Below are 6000 nucleotides of genomic sequence, written 5' to 3' on the forward strand. Positions count from 1 at the left end.
TACGAGCATGAAAGCACGACTATAAAAAAACTAATAAAGGCTCCTCTGCACACTACTACTAGAGCAATGTTTTTATCCTCTCTGTTTTTTTTCATATCTTTTTCCTTATTTGGTTCTCTGTTAGCATGCATGGCATGGCCACATGATAATCTCCAGGAGAGGGTAACACTAATGCATCTTAAGCAATCCATTGTAACTAAAATAAATTTGTACTTACAGGAACACAGCAGTTTCACTTCCATTTGGTAATCATAACACTATGGCCCAGTTGATGAACTAGCACCCTTAAACACAGATTATAAACCTTATCATGTCTTTATACACAGTTCATTGTTTTCCACGTTTATAGCAGCAGTCATGACCGGTATTTTTTTTTTTACTTTGTTAACAGTATTACTGGTTCCCTGTTTATTTTACTGATTATCTTTGTTTTTTTTTAGCTGTAACATTTAATTATCTGTCGATTCCAAATGGAAGTACAAAAGAAAACAGTGTGGGCAGTGGTAATATTGCTTAGAGAAATGGATTTTAAAACCTTGCTTTAACTGGATAGCCAAAGCAGTAAGGAAACAACAGAAACAATTTAGAGCAGGTTTGCTTGATATTAAAAAGTTATTCTTACTTTTAAAGAAAGAAAATTGCCTACATTTTTCACATTTCAAACACATTTTTGGTTTTAATTTTGCACAATCATATCAGCTCTGTTCCTCTCTCTCTCTCTCTTCTCTCTCTCTCTCTCTCTCTCTCTCTCTCTCTCTCTCTCTCTCTCTCTCTCTCTCTCTCTCTCTCTCTCTCTCTCTCCTGGTTGTCAGCCTCCTCTTTTACAGCCTGACAATTGACGCATGTTGCAGGTATTAACCCTATATTTGACAAAGCAAAAAAAAAGCAATATCAAATATAAAATTTAAACATATATAGACCTGTTGTAAGGGACCCTTTCCTCCGTGTGGGGCAACCCTCTTATTTCTGACACTACATGAAACATTTGCTTTTTGTTTTAATAAGTAAACCACACAAATACAAGTGGAATATCTGTATACCTACTGAAGCTCAGATCAGCTTATTGAACTGAGATGCTTACTGTACAGTGCACAATACAAGCCAGGTTTGCGTGTCCCCTCATAGAAAGGTGTCCTTGTCTCTCTGTTAATGTTCTGATAAGGTTCTGTGTTTGATGCTCAGCACTTCCTCTTCTTCTACTTCTTGAGCCATGCTTTTTTAATAGTTTATTTTAGATTTTGTATTCATTCAAATACAATTATCATTGTACAGCAATCTTCCTTTGTTATTTTATTATGTGCATATGTTTACCACCCGTGCTTTTATTTATCAATATGACCTTTTTTTGCATTTTACATAATTAAAACATATATTGGTAGATATTTTAAGTAGTGTTGGGACAAATATAATATCCAAATATTTGAACGAATATTTTTTGACATGTATTCAGATACAAAAATCAGATGTTCGTATTCACTTTAAAGCATGGCAAATGAAAAAGAGCTCTGTGTGATAAGTGATATATATATATATATATATATATATATATATATATATATATATATATATATATATATATACATATAAACACAGAATGAACACAGCAGCTCCAAATGATCTCTAGGGAAGGCCATCTGGGTCAAAAAAGTGTTGTGCTGCTTTAGAGCGAGTCAGAATCTCATGGGACAGAAAAAAGGCAAGTGCCCAACTTGCTGGAAATGCTGTGTAGTGATTTTTATATAGATTGTATATATTATATATTTTTTGTTGTCACTTTCTGTTATGTTGAATGTAATAAACGAGTAACAACATGAAAATCTTGTGTTTGTCCCAGCACTAATTGTAAGTATTGCTGTTCTACAGACATAAGGCTGTGACAGAGAGCGAATGAGTCTTGGTGTCAGATCTCCCTCTCGACCTGTGAGGGCACGGTGCACGAGGAACAGAGTACCCTTAATGAAATGGCACGACAATTTATTCCGTAGGGTAGATGGAAGTCGGTCATTTCGGAAGGGGGCGGAGCCACGGCACCCGAGCTCAGTGACCCGGACGGTAAGCTGCGTGGCATCCGAGGACTGGAGGAGCGGATGCGCTTGTTAACCTCGGGGTCATGGGCGAGGGTATAAATAGGGGGCATGGCTTGAGTGATCTGTTCCTTTGCATATGGTTAAATTACATAACCGAGAAGGAGCCCGTAATAAAGAAATAAACCGTGAGTGTTTCGTGTCTGTGTCTTAACACTGTGTGTCTTGTGTGTTGTTTTCTCACTAAAGATTACTGAGCACAATCCGGAGCTGCAGCCGCAGGCCAGCGAAAAACCCGGACTTCACCACTCACCTTTTCCACTACAGGAACTGTCTTTTGTTTGCACCATTAGCACTTGAATCACGCACTGTCTTTGTGTTTGTGTTTTGTGTGGGTGTCTGAACGGGACTTTTGGGGTTACGGGTCAAACCCGTGGATTACAAATAGAAGTGATACACGCCGCTGTATCACTGCCAACACTATTATTATTTGCAGGTTTGCCTTAAGGCTCTGGACATTTATTAAATTAAATAAACACCCTTGCACCTGTACCAGCGTTGTCTGTGTGATTATTCTAAAATGCACTCACCTGCACGTCGTTACCACTTTGCCACAAAGGCTAATTGACATTCAAAGCTAGATTGTGTCAATCCAGCTACATATATTCAAGTTCATTTTGAGTCCCGTTTTTCTTGTGAAATGTATTCTTTGCACTGTACATGGAATACAGACAGAACTGGCATGAATACATGGACAATTCTTCTGATATGCAAAAGTAAACCGTAATACCTGTTTCTTTAAATTTCCACTTACACCTGAAGAAGAAATTTTTGAGGTCTTCAAAGCTAGTGATGTTATATCTAGTTAATCTAATAAACAGTATCAAATCAATTCACTATTACCTTGAGTAACATGGCAAAAAAATACATGTGTTTTACTAGGGTTCAAGAATGATCACAGAGTAACAATTTCTGACCTCACGTTGAATGTATGATAATGTTTTCATAGTTTGACTTTCATCATTATTAATTGATACGTAACTACTGCAGCCTGCTGTTTGTTCTGGAGGGACTTGTAAATGGAGCTTCAGTCCTAATGTGTTTTCCTGGTAAAATAAATATTAACATACGTTAATACTAAATAAATATTAGCATACTTTAATGACACCAGAAGAACCACGGGCTGTCAACATCATTACCGACAATGTCAACAAATGAATTTGGAATAAATATTTCACTGTGGTCTTGATACAATAGCACGGTGGTAGTTATACAGTATTTTACCAGTGAGTTCACACAATTCAAATACTCTAGGCATATCAAGCCAATGTTACCACTGTGGTAACCTTTGAGCAATGGCTCATTTCATTGTAACGTCATTATGTTACATCTGTATTGACAATTTGAATCAATTGTTGTTCTTCTTTTTTTAGATCTGCATGTAGAATTCCAGTAAAACAGGAAGCTAGCTATAATAAACGGCTGCCACGCCCTTAGCACCCTAGCCACGAACAAAACTATTTTTCTCACTGTTGTGGTTACATACAGCTTGCTTACTTCCTGCATGCAGTGCTTGGGTTATTGCCTTTCAGACGGCACAATCCTCTGCAGCTGTCAACTTCCCCCACTTCCGACCACAGAGAGAGATTAGTCAGTGTCTTCTTGGAACTTGATTGCAATTAAAGCAGCAGTTCCTGAGCAGTGCTTTGTGTAATCGTAATGGGTCAAATGATAAACTAGGTAAGGGGTCGCCAGTGCCTCACCATTCAGTAGCTTTGCAACAGTTGCTGCTCAGGTTCTGTGAGTGAAAAGAGGCAATCTGAAGTCCTGTTCGGTAAGTGGGTTACAATAGTGAGACAAATAGGGTATTTCAAATTGAGTGGAAAAACAATTCAAATAATTTCAATGCATTTATTAATATTTCATACTCAAGAAAGTGCAGGGACATTAATCGGCAAATGATTGTGTTCAAACATGTTTTATATGCATACAAGAAATATTGTTAATACAATCATATAATCATTGGATACAACCAAAGAAAGACACACAGGTCTAACAGTTATGGCCCAGTGTTAATGCTTGTATTATCACACAGATGTCCGTGGAGTCAGATCAAAGAATTGACTGACGATTCAAACCAAAACATTACATTAAATCCTATGAATAATTTTTATTGCTGTTAGAAACTGATTCAAATTAGTTTGTTGTTTGCGGTGATCTCTTTTCATACTGTGATACATATAACTCCTCTTTGCATCTTTGCACAGAAACCTGCTAACTTTGGCTCTCTGCCCAGACACCAAGATACGAGAAGCTGCAGATACAGAAAAGTCTTGCTTAGCTAGTTACATGTGCTTTAAGCTGTATCAAAATATGAAAATATAAAAACTAACATAGAAGTAAAGAAACTTATTATAATCAAATACAAAATTAATACTTTATGCAGAATGTCATCTCCTACAAAAGTAAGAAGTTTTACTTCTTAACCACAAACTGTGGTTTAATTATTTAATGTAAAAACAACACAGATCTGTGATCATTTTGACTCCTGAACAACTCATTTGGTTACACTTTAATCACATTTTAAACAGCATTCAAAGTGTTGCACCACACCAAGTCATACTCACAGTGCAACGCCTCATTTAACAACATCAGAATAAAACAGATGATAAACAAAATATATTAAATGTCTACCTTCTCTCACCCTTTCCTTTCTCCATTTTTATACACTGCGCCTTGCATTTATTCCTTCTGTTCATCAGTCTGGCTGTCCTTCACGCTTAGAATCTCACTGAGAGAGTGATGGAGGTCATTGTCCACTTGACAACACATGTTAATCCGTATTAGGTCATGCCTGCCATCTTTCACAATGGACAGTGCAGATGCTGTGATGATGTTGTCATGGTAATGGCTACAGTAATGGGACTACATTACTGTAGTTGTAATTTATAGTAAAAGTGTTAAACAGAATTAAACAATGAATGAAAATGACACCAAGGAAGGAGTCCACATCAACAGCACCACCAAGTTTCTTTGCATAGTTGTTTCATAGTGTTAAGTCTGTCAATCTCCAACATTATAAAATGGATACACCCTTTACAGAAAACTACAACCTAACTCCATGGTTTTAATTGAAGTGTAATTAAGGTGTTTTACAGTTCAATGTTTGGCAATGGGACAAGGTTTTCTACTGTGGTTAGATTTTCATGTAAGACAGTCAAGCATTGTCTCTCACCTGAGTAACGGCATGAATGAGTCAACCTCTTCCTCCTTTGTTCTTTTTTCATTTGGCGTGTCAAACTAGTTTACACACCTACATCTGTGTCATGAAACTGAACATCATTTTCAAATGAGGTAGAAGAGTTAGACCTCATCTTTGCTTGTTTTACTTCAGTTAAGAGTTTAATCGCTTTCAAAACCGAAAGGGCATGTACAGGGGCATGTGGCAGGCAGAAACCCAGCATGTGTAGATTGTGTGTTTTTGTTTGGCTTGTATGAATAAAGTCTATATTTTGAGGCCACGTGCTTTACAAGAAGAGCCAGTCCTTTTATTCAAGAGAGATTAGTTTAAGGAGGAGACTGGGAGCAGCTAGGGTTGCCACCCTTCCCCATAATTCCGGAACACTGAGAGACAGAACAGGATTTTTAAGTTGCCTTTAAACTGAAGGAAATCAACACATGAGTGAAGCACTAAACATTTGCAAAAATGATTCTGTTGATTAATTATCTTGAGGCAGCATGACAATACAATAATAGCTTTGAACAAATTAAATAAATAAGTACCATCATCAATATGTATTTATTTTATTAATAGTTTTAAAAATATATATTTTAAAGTTTCTTTATAGTTTCTAATAGTATATCACCTTCTCCCACTCAAATTATTAATACTGACCAGCTGTTCACTATTTCTGACACCAGACAGCGTGAACACCTGATCAGTGTTATTATTTAATTGGGAGAGTCAGTGTAAATT

The sequence above is a fragment of the Acipenser ruthenus genome, chromosome 23 (assembly GCF_902713425.1).
Source record: "Acipenser ruthenus chromosome 23, fAciRut3.2 maternal haplotype, whole genome shotgun sequence".
Classification (NCBI taxonomy): domain Eukaryota; kingdom Metazoa; phylum Chordata; class Actinopteri; order Acipenseriformes; family Acipenseridae; genus Acipenser; species Acipenser ruthenus.